Source organism: Rhyacophila brunnea, unplaced genomic scaffold (assembly GCF_057557595.1).
Source record: "Rhyacophila brunnea isolate RB1 unplaced genomic scaffold, BYU_Rbru_1.0 scaffold_1, whole genome shotgun sequence".
Taxonomy (NCBI): domain Eukaryota; kingdom Metazoa; phylum Arthropoda; class Insecta; order Trichoptera; family Rhyacophilidae; genus Rhyacophila; species Rhyacophila brunnea.
In genome coordinates, this window is record NW_028232751.1 from 9,317,751 (window position 1) to 9,330,389 (window position 12,639).

A 12,639-nucleotide genomic window follows, 5' to 3' on the forward strand; every position below is an offset into this window, starting at 1 on the left:
TGTGTATATTATGGGCTCATACCATTCATTATATAGTTTAAATAAATGGGTAAAATCCAGGTCGCCATCTAAGTAAAGTTTGCTTGATCGCTGTCGAACATAATCTGATTCGACCGGTTGGATGGACTTAACATGGTCGGAAATACTGGTATTCATATCTTCAGTTAATACAACATTGCAATTTTTGTGTTAACTTCGTTGATCAGGTGTTAAAACGGCGGTTTCATTATCCACCTTGTCCAAAGCTGTGAATACGAATTGGTCACAAATAGAGAATGTAGCTAGAAACTTTTTTTGCAGACCTTAACCAGCTCCATGTTATTTTCATTTTGATATTTCGTCAGATGATATTTAATGGTAAAACTTCGCCGCGACTGAGTTTCAGTAAAAACTCTGCGTTGCTTTTTATTGATCGCTAATTTAGCAACATATTCCCACTTTTATTTCGATCACCCGAAACCTTAACCATTATAATTGAGGTTTTTTTTAAAAAAAAATGATTATAAAGCATTATAAATCTCATAGTTTATGATAACAGTACCTCTTGAGGTGATTTTTCACAAAAATAGCTCTATATTTTTTAATATATCCAATTACTTTTACTGTTAATCTTTTTGAGAGAATGTAGTCTGTTTGTATCAGCAACGCTGGCACTAGTCTCATCATCGTCACAAATAATGTCTAAAAGTTCCATTATCATATTTTAATCAGCACTTGAAGGCAGTGATGACTCTGTAAAAAGCAAAACAACTAAATAAACATGAATTTATAGAAGTTTTCACGCGTATAATGTTGCAACTAAAATTGTATGTCGCCGTATAATATGATAAGTACTACATACAATTTATTTTACTAAAATAAGCACGACGTAAATTATTATAAGTGATAGATACAATATTTTTTTTCAGTTTTTTCCGACGTAAAATATGGTAAATATTACATACAATAATAGTTACAAGTAAAAAAACTAAAAGTAAAGTATAACTTACGATACTTTTTGTTGTCGTACGAGAAAAAGATTAAAAATATTAACTTACTTTGAATCCTAAAGTCACAGTTTCCCTGGGTAGAATTTATTTCGTCCATTGTTGTTTTACTATTATTATCCGTTTCTATAATATTATACGCTGTACTATTAATTGTCCCATCTGGCCTAATCACACATTTTTGTGCACGCATCGATTTTCTATCAATTTTTGTATTCTTGACACTAAAGTCTTGTAGGGGCGGATATATTGCGCAATATTTATTGACATTGTCTAGATCTCTTCATTATGGTATTTAATATTTACCAAACCATACAAAAATACAATATAACCGAAAGTTCACAGTGGTAGCGGTGTGTCACCTCCCGTCCGAAGTGAAGTATCGTAATTAGCAGTAACAATACACCCGCGCGGCAAGATCTCCACGCGTTTCCCGCGTATAGTATTGCTAAATACGTTACCATACTTCACGTCGGAAAAATTTCAAGAAATTTGATATACAATAATATGCAATGCTTGAAAATCGCACTTATAATACGAATTTTGAAATTCTGTAAATTGCATCATATGTAATACATACTATGGATACGAAAAATGAAAAAAAGTGAAAAACGTCATTTTGTTAGTTACAATAGTATACGTAGGAGGTGTCGGTATATTACTAATCTTAAAATGACTTCTTCAAAAGATAATATGTTTGGCTCACATTAATACTGACAAATGTTATTTAAACAATGGTGATGTGTACGCAAATATGTTTTTTTTAAACAGATATTGTAAATATTTAACATTACTAGTAACAACTATAAAATAAATGGGAATACGTACTTAACTATAAATATGTTAAAAAGCTCATGAGGTGTGTTTTAAAATGCATATTAAAATAAGAGAAAATTATTTCATGTAAAATAGCAAATATATAGGTACAGGAAGGACATATTATTATTCTTTTCGCATTGCGGACACGACGAAATCACTTTTCGATGGTGTTAGTGTGATTGACACACTTATAAATAATAACAGAGAAAATAATAATTTATTTACAACCGGCAAACTGAATGATAAGATAAAATGCTTTTAATACATATTAATTATTATAATACATAATGTTATAATATAATCATAAGACAGACAATATGCATTTGATGTATTCAACAATAATATTATTAATAAATTTAGATTGAAAAGGTATAAAATTTAATATGTATTAAGGACATTGCAAACAGATAGGTCTGTACATAATTGTTGAAATAAAAATAACGAGCCTACAAGGAGTTGAATAAAACTAGAAATAATTTATTATATTTAAATGGCTGTATTGTTTGATTGATGATAAAGATAAATATTCATATAGGTAGCTGCATCGATAGAAATAAAGTTTCATGAAAGAAATACTATTGGCTTCCTTTTGATTTTCTGTTGGATTTCTCCAGTGCTTGCAAGTAAACTTTATTATGCCCTTTATAAAATAATTTTCCATTCAAAATTTTGTTCGTGGTATTGCAAAACATATTAATTTGAAAAGAAAGCCTATATTTGATGTATTTATCAATAGTGTCATTTTTATGTAGCGGGCACGAAAAAACGGATAAGTCAATTTTATTTTTAATTTCAACACTTATTTTCTTTTTTATATTACATGTAAAGGCATTGATTGACTGACAAATATTTTTTAATCAAAGATCCCGTTCTATCAAAACAGCGAGCCATATCTATCGACACTTTTTTTAAACCACTATTATCGGTGTATTGTTGGGGTAAGATATTTTGTAAAATAATATTGAATAGGTTGTTGACACAGTCTATTATATTTAACCCTTTACTGCATGATTTTTTTTTTTTGAAAAATTTTATTTTTTCTTGGTGTCAAAATGCCTTGTGAATGAAGGAAAAATAATGAAAAAAATATTTTTCGAAAATTTCATTACATTTTGTATGCTACTGCGTGGTGTCGCAGATTTATGACATTTGGAAATCTTACATTTTAGTATGACAAAATACAAAACCAAATGAAAACAATTATAAAAAACTAATGTACACACCTTATTTGATGTGTAGATATTTTTATTCAACCAATTTCAATCTTCTGTATATTTTTTTTTATTTATTTACAAATGCGGATTTTCGCGTACATACGAATTCGTCAACTGTCAAAGCAGAAATGCAGAGACTATAATGCAGAAATGCTTTATTTCTTGAAATTTCCAAACAAAATCGGTAAAGTAAGATGTTTATGGTAAAACAGTTTTCTAGGCATCGAAAAAGGATATTATTTGATAATTTACACAGATGGCATTGGCTATATCGAAATAGTTTGAAATGTCGCAAATTTGCGACACTATGCAGTAAAGGGTTAAATCAATAATAAAAACGACAAAAACGCATGTCTTAAGGCATGCGTTTTTGTCTATGTTTGTTTTTGTTACTTTGAAAAATGTCAATAAACGACAAAAACGCATGCCTTAACATGCATATTTTTTGAATTTTCACAGCACTATCATACTCGACAGATATAAAATAAATAAATAAATGATACATATCAAAGGACATAATATAGTATTTTGAAAAATGGGATAATATTATATTGTTTCAAAACTGGCTATGTGTGACGTGACGAAATCGACATAAAAACTTTTGTCCTGCTATCTATATTAAAGCTATCTATATAAAAATAAACTCATATTATTTTATGATGTTTTCTGATGTCCATATTAAGTGGCACGTCACGGCGACCATTGTCATTTTATTTTTTGACATTACATTAATAAAAAAATAAATTTTATTTCTAAAATTATTGTTTCAGGATCTATATTAACATATTGTCGATCGTCGGGTTTTTGGCTGCGCAGTATAACAGCAAGCGATGAAAAATTTATGATGAAATCTTCAGGCCACCTACATCACATTGGAAATGAATGAAGTCATCAATCTGACTGGAAGTGCTGACAAATAATCACCATGATCGGAGTGCGTTACGATTATTATTATTACTTATATAATTATGTCCCTATAAATTTATGTTTGTAATGTCAATATTGTTATCATTGCAATAAACCGTATCTGACTTTTATTTATTTTTTACTACAAATTTTTACAACGTTATCATTAGCTCGTATTCTTGTTTGTCCGGTACAAATTTTGCAATCGATTTTTAACTAACTTCCCGACTAGCTAGATATTTGAAACTTTTTGAATATAATATCAGAACACGATGCCAATGCATTATTTTAATATTTTTACTGGCGTATGCATATAACAGCTAACTGCATTCAAGCTATTTAATGAAAATTTGCATGCATAAACCTAAATAGAGTCGGTTGAATAGTGACGTCACGTCTCTGACGTAATACGCGTCATGCCGAGACTAATGTTACCAATTTTTAAATTTTGATTCCCCGATAATTAATTTAAAATATTGAAATTGTGAATTGGTGTAAAAATGTACAAACGGTACCATATAAATTTAATAATTATAAATGAATAATTATCATGTACTTTAAATAATTTATTAGTTATGACATCATATTTATTTTATACTTCTAACAATATAAATATTATTTTTAGGAATCGAGTGGCCACACTTTTGCCTCGCATCTAACTTCATTTATGTTATGAGAGACGTGTTAATTGACTGCGAGAATTCCGTCCTAATGTACCATACCGAAATGAAAAGGGATCTAATTATTATCATTTATTTATACCAATCAGCATATGACAGTCTTACCAGTGTGTTTGAGATTTTAATCTTGTTTATTACAGTTTTGGTGATATTTTTAAACAATGCAGACTGCTTCCAATTGCATATATAATATTATCTTAAATAAAGCATTAACTTGAAGGCTCATATTATTATGTAGTACCTATTTTATCGTAATGTTACGTAAATCCATCTTAATATCCATGGGAAATACTGCATTTTTATGACGTCTTTAGTGGGAAATCGAACCACGGGAGCATTGTATCTAGACTATGGATTAAAATTCATGATGTGTTTTTTAAAAGGCACAATTACTGTTAAAAGTTCGCAAATGCTCTACCGAAGCTACAAAATTGATGAGTTCTCAATTATAATTATATGTATTACATATATTATAGTATAATGACAATTATAAACAAACAAAAAAACTTGTAATAAATTCATTTTTGCCGACTCTTTACGTATGTATATAAGTATGCTCCTGTCATGTGTCAGAGTGACAGGAGGTGGACGGCCGCCATGTTTCATTTTAGTGCACATTCCTGTACGCATCTCATTTTTTATAGTTTTCTTATTCGGCCGATAAACGGCTAACTGCGTTGAGCGCGGTTCAACGGTTCAAAGCTTCTAGGATTCGTCATGAGACAAGCCAAGTCATTCAAGAATCCAACTGTTTTACGTACACTCTATGTGTTGTTAGTACGGAGTATTCTTGAGTATGGCTCCATCATCGGGAGTCCTTATGAGGTTTCCTATAAGCTTGTTTTAGAGCGTGTTCAGAAAAAAATTCTTCGTCATCTCTATTTTAAAGTTTATAATTATTTTCCTTTTGACACCTTCTCAAACGTCTTTTCCGACTAACTTTCTTCAAGGCATGCTCGCCTTTCATTCTCTTGAAGCTCGTAGGTCACTTCTGCTCTTAAAGCACTTTTCCCTGCTCTCACGTGGTATCATTTTCAATCCCGATATTCTAGAAAATTTAAATTTTTACGCACCCGTCAATTACATGCGTGGTCGCAGCCATGACCTATTTTGGGTGAAAGCTGTTTCCTCATGTCAGGCTCACCAGGCACCAATAGCGAGGGCTGTGCGGCTGGTCAATGCACTCCCTAGAGATGTAGATATTTTTGGCGATCCATTATATATTCTGTTTTTTAAGTTCTATTTTATTGTTTAATTTGTATTTTTTGAATTATTGTTGTTTTTTTTTATTTTATTTCTTTTGTATAAAACTATTTTTGCTTTCTTTTTTTCCTCCACCTTGTTTTTTCTGATTTTCTGAACTGATTACTTGTAATTTGTATTCTAAATGTCATGTTGTGAACGTCCTGAATTAATAATTTGTTATGTACTAAATGTGTCTTTTTCAAATGAATAAATTAATAAAACTGTATGAATACGGCTGTTGGCCATCTTTAAGCAGAATTGAATTCATTTTCAGTTAATTCTGTTTTGTATGGAAAGTTATTTCAGAAAAATCCGTAAAAAGTAAAAGACTATTATTGGTTGCTAAGGGAGTGGTCCTAGCAACTAAATTATTAATATATACGTGCGTTACTATGGAAATCAAAATGACATTTCAGTATTCTATATTTGTTTGTTTGTTTTTTATTTACTTCATATCAAGTATAAGTTTGAGCATATTGAGCATAATAATTCAACAGACAATTTAAAAACGTTGTATATAAAAAGTTCTTTTTATCTTGTAATTATTATAATTATGAATGCGCTTTTTTGGGTTCTGGGGCTCACATAGTCAAAATATTAATATACGTCTGTCATCTATGTTGTTAGGCCAACCTGGCAACCGTCAATGGTCTTTGCTTCTATAGTTTTTGTTATAGGAAAGAGAAAAAAGCTCTATCTTTTATTCAAAATCTTTGAGTAATTCAACATGAAGGTTTCTGTAAAATTATGGAATATCGGAGGGACATAAGGGAACAAGTCTATAATATTATCTTCTTTCTTCATTTCAGTAACTTTACTGTATGGCGATTTGTGTATAATAGTTCTTGTGGTATTAACTGTTAAAAGGCTCTCCATTGGTCTTCCGCGCCTTGTGTTAATGGATTTGATATGTGGGAAAACTGTTATGTGCAATGATATTGGAACTACTACTAATGATATTGGATATACTATCCTTAGATAAACATCGGTGTAGTCTTCCAGAACTGATCTGAAGTGTCTCAAAAGAATGTTGTTCGCATTGACTCAAAATTATTTGAAATATATACGATGTGTGTGGATGTATGCCATTGTATATTAATTATATGCTGTATTTATCTTTCCTAATTGCCTTCATAAATAATTCACGTAAATATCGATTCTAAATATTTTAAAAAATCTTCACATCGGGTAATACTGATTTGAATTCGGCCAGGCATATTATGAGACCGCCTCATAAAAACCGCGGAAAAATCTTTGTAACGTAAGGCGGTCTACACAATATAATTATAATAAATATTTTAGGTTCTACAATCTAGTGTGGATCTCTTGGTCACCTTGCGAAGAGGTTTCGTGACATTTTTTTAACGAGCGATGGATGCTAGCCACTTGCTCAACCTATTCGGTCTATGCTCTGGATTCAACCGCACATTGAAAAACAACAATTATCGTGAATTTTGTTAGATGCAGGATTTGATCCCAATACCCTCGTTTTACTAAGCGGATACATTACCTTTCCACCATCATGGGCGATTCCCAACTGGGTTCAGCAAAATTCGCACACACTTTAACGGCCCACATGCCCAACGTAGGTCAGGTGCAACGTATGTTGTAGCCTAACCACTGGGAAATGCCAATAGAAATGGCGTATTTAAAAAAAAACCCTATTATTAGGTCAATAATTATTATAAAACAATCATTATTCGTAGGATGTTTAACTACTAACTAACGCTAACTCACATTTGAAATATTTTACAGAAGTGTTCTTTGAATCATCCTATTTACTCGTAAGTTATTTATTATTTATAAAAACACATTATTTTCATCAATAGTCCTACTTAAATATTATGATGTATATACATTTATTTGTACAAATAATAAATAACTTGAGAAGGTTGATTCAAAGAACTCTCTTCTAAAATATTGATAAGGAAGCAGAGAAGAGTATGCCATGTAATAGAATTTTCCAAGTTAATGCAATGTCAATAATTATTTACAATGGCCAATTATTGGCCAGACAAGTCCGTTGTTCGGCGGATATAGGTATAAGCGAATAAGAAAGGACCTTTAACAGTGTCAGGCAAACACACACACAGAAAAAAGGTATGTGGGGTCCATTTCAAAAAAATATCCACATTTACTTATTACTGATTTTTAAGATGGTGGGAGGGACGGTTTATCAAAAATATAGTAATTGGCTCTATTTTCCGCATTCACCCACCTACTTCTTATAACCTTTTCTCCCTGCACTTTTCCGGGCATCTTTTCCATTCCCAGTTGCCATTTCTTACATATGAGTTATCACCTATTCACCTGCGACTTGTTACATCCATAAGTGGATATCGAATGCGTGACCTAACAGTCATAATACTTAACATAAGGATCGTTTGTGTCGTCCACGCTGTCTTGAAAAAATATTAAAACAACCATTAGATGCGTCCGATAATTGCACCAATAATTCACAAGTTTCACTGATACAGGCCTTAAGTGTCGTAGAATTCTGAAAAGTCAGTAAAATCATCCGGGATATGACCCTCAGTGATAAGATCTTGACGAAGAAGAAAAATAAGTACTACGATTTGAGTTACCCCATCTCCACCCGTCATGTATATGCAGCCAAGATTTGTACACGGCCGCCTTCCATTACGCGATAAACGTGTCAGAATGAAAAGATGTTAGTGCCACGCTTCCTAAATACTATTCCATTCACTGAAATTATTTGTATTTTTTTAGTTTCTGGGGGGGGGGGGGTAGAAAAAGCCTTCATCTAGAAATGGATTAACCTCGGCTGATAATGATGATGATTATATTCAGCCTATAACACAATGTTATCTAGTTACTAGGGCAAAATCATGATAAATTAAAATCGCGACATTATTATTACGAATTCTTGACAATTGTAATAGGTTTTATTTAATACTGATATTGTGCATACATGTTACGAATTAAATAATATTATATTATAAATCAAAGCGTAAATGAGAAACTTGTAGTTTTGTGAATTTATTTGCCGAAAAAAACTGAGAAAAGAAAAATTGTGTTTTAGAAAACCCGCCCACCCCGTATGTACCCGCCTGGTGGGTGCCGTAATAAAATATGATAAACTCGTGGATCAGAAGATTCTGGTTGAATATCACTATATCACCCAAAGGATAGTGCAATACTCTTCACTGTCATTTGTCAAAATGTCCGCATATTTTAATATTATCGTATAATATATTTTCAGCTATCGTATATTATTATAATACTCGTGGCTTTGTAAAAAAAAAAAAAACGACCACCATGTTTTAAGGGGGGACATGCTCAGCGTAGGTCAAAATGGAGCTTTTGTTCTATTTTCAAAGCATGATCCTGGACATACCTTACACGTTATAGATAATATATTTATATAATTTTGAAGCCATATTATATTAAAATTACCATATTCTTAGGTCAATATATTATCAATTATTATAAAGCAATCATTATTCGTAGGATGTTTATCACATTTGAATGGTCAAAGACATAGCTTATAATCAATATCTTTAGAATTATCTTTAAATGTGGTAATCTTGCATATTTTTTAAATAATAAAGTGACTAATTCTTGTCAAATTTGGGATCACAGATATTATAAATATAATTTTTTATCGTAAATATTTCACTATAATAATGTCAACATAAATTTTACTAATGGTTTTGTAATTGCGTATAAAAATTAATAAAACTTAAAAAATTTAACACCACTGCACATGGATGTACTGAAATATGACTATATTCTAAAATAGATGGAGAGGTTTAAAAGAATACTGTTTTATGTAATAAAAGTACCGGAGTCATCAAATGCTTAAAATAAATATAAAGGATAATAAGGCTTCAAAATTATGTAGATAGATTATCTACAACGTTTAAGAAAACTTTCCATTTTGACCTTCGTTGGGCATGTGGGCACTAAAAGTAATAAAGTAAAAATAGTAGATGACCTATAATACCGGTTTTTTAAATCCAAAATACCGGAATTTTCAGTATAAAGAAAGCACATTCGTTTACGTTTCTGAAAATGAATTATAAGTTATGTGATGCTAACTAAAATGCAAATATATTGAGGTGAAAATAATAAAACAAGTTTCATCAAATATATTTATATAAGTAATTGTCGCGATGAATTGTCATAATATTATTCGAAATAGAAAACATCTGAGACAAAAATGTTCAATTATTCTATAATTATTGATGACTGTACAAGCGTTGAATGAAGCTTTTCCTGCAGCCGGACTTATTTGCACTTGATGCATTTTTGAGGACTTAGTTAAAATTATCAATATATTCAAATTATTTGTAAAAAACCACTAGTTCTACAATTATGCTCAATACATATTTTTAAATGTAGGTTTTTGCTATGAAATAATATTGTAAAAAGATTTTAATAGCTATATTGATTGATAAGCACCTACTTCTGTTTTTTTAATGTTTAAGAAATACCGAAAAACTGGTATTGACATTTTAATTCGGTATTGCAATCCCTAATATTGTACCTAACTAAGAAGTACTTCTTTAGCGAGTTTATACTTAGGAGAGGAAGTTTTGTGGTAAGAATATAATTATGAAGGTAGAAATTGTATGCACTCGTAGTATATTCTTGGGTTTCCACCGTGTCTCCTTCTTCCTTCTTTACTCGACGTTTCGGGCTCGTTGCAGAGACCATTATCAAGAGATGATATGTTTTATGATGAAAATGTAGTGTAGGTATGTGAATGTAAACGTTGCTCTAAGAATGTCAAAAGGAATCCGATTAGCTAAGAGCAAACGTTGCTCAGAGTAATCTGTCAATCGTTACGACCAGGGATACCGGCTCGAATATTAGATTTTGCTGATAGGGCCGGAAGCCATGACGTTTTTAACCGTAATCCATCATCCCTATTAATATTTTCAGGGTTTCTATGGATTTCAATCGCCTCCTTTACCAATCGTGCGAAATATCCTTTATTCCGACCCAATATCTTGGTTTCAAAGTCAAATTTGTGTCCTGTATCCATCGAGTGCTCGGAAATTGCCGACATCGTGTAATGTTTAAGTCGGTATGCTCTCTCGTGTTTTCTCACGCTTCTTTACTGTTCTAGAAGTCTGGCCTATATACTTTTTTGGGCATCCATGACAGCTTAACTGGTATACACCTGCCGAGTCTAAAGGTTGTGAGTCCTTTACTGGTCTTAACATATTTCGGACCTTTGTCGATGTTGAGAATATTGTTTCGATTTCAAGTATCCTGGAAATAGTATCGGTGGTGTTTTTGATATAAGGTAGATAGGCCCGGCCTTTTAACTGTATCTGTATCTCTTCCTCCTGACTGACCGGGTTACGGTTGATTTTGCTTTTGGTGGCTTTTTGGATCATATTGTGAGAACATCCGTTTGCTTGAAGAGCCTTTGATACTTGAGATATCTCGGATTTTAAATACGAAGATTCGCAGATACGCCGAGCTCTTGTCATCAAAGTCGAAATCAGACCCATTTTTTCAAACAGGGTGGTGGTGAAATGCATGTAAATAACGATTGGTATGGGTTGGTTTCCGGTAGACTCTGTGTCCTAGAGAACCATCCAATTTTCTGAATCTTCATCGAATGTAGATTGTTTAAATGGGCCAAAAATTCATCCAGAGCTTCTATACCCTGAGGCCTTATTAAGAAGGTATCCTCGACATACCGTAACCAGCATGAAGGTTTTAATCTACACGTGGCAAGAGCAGGCTGTCTGTTAAAAATTTTTCATGAAAAAATTCGCAACCACGGGAGATTGAGGAGACCCCATAGCGACACCTTCGGTTTGTTCAAACACTTTGCCCTGAAAGCTAAAGTAGCTTGACGTCAAACAGTGCTTGAAAAGTCCAGTCATTTCGGCGGAGAAAACTTCACCTATTAATTTTAGGGTATCATCTAGGGGGACATTTGTGAATAGTGATTCTACGTCAAAGCTTACTAAGAGGTCAGTAGGCTTTACAGTCATATCAGCTAATAATTTGACAAAATGTGTTGAATCCTTAACCCATGATGCGGTAGCGTTGGTATGTGGTTGCAAAAGGGACGCCAGATATTTCGAAAGTCTATACGTGGGAGAGTCGATTGCGCTAACTATTGGACGAAGTGGGCAGTCAGACTTGTGAATCTTGGGTAACCCATATATCCTAGGAGTCTTCGGCGCTTTAGTAAATACTTTCCAGTATTCCTCACTAGGAATATCAGAAGATCGAGCTAATTCCCTCGTTTTTCTGTCAATTTTGTCGGTGTGGTTCCGCTTTACATGTTTATACACAAGGGTTTTCAGTAACTCTTCCATCTTGGTAATATAGTCCGTTGCATCCATAACGACTGTCGCGTTTCCTTTATGTAAAACCACCAGTTGGTCGTTTTTTCGCAAATCGTGTAATGCTCGACGTTCCGCAGGCGTTATGTTACTTTGTGGCGGTTTTGATTTCCCGAGGATACGGCTAGCGTCTTGTCGTATTTCTTCTGCAATAGCAGCGGGTAGTTTGTGTATAGCAGATTCAACTTTGCATGATGTCGTCAACAGGAATGTGTTTAGGTGTTATTGCAAAATTCATTCCTTTTCCGATTACAGCTATTGTTGCGTCATCCAAGACAGCTGAAGACATGTTCTTAACAACATTTAAATTGAGTGAAGGCGAAACACCTTTCTTAACGGATAGACTGCTCAATTTCTTTTTGTGCCTTTCAGTGTCCAAAATATATCGTCTGGTTGCTTGGTTGTGGGATATCCGGTCAATCAAATTCCAGTCTTCAATCTTCAGTAGATGCGA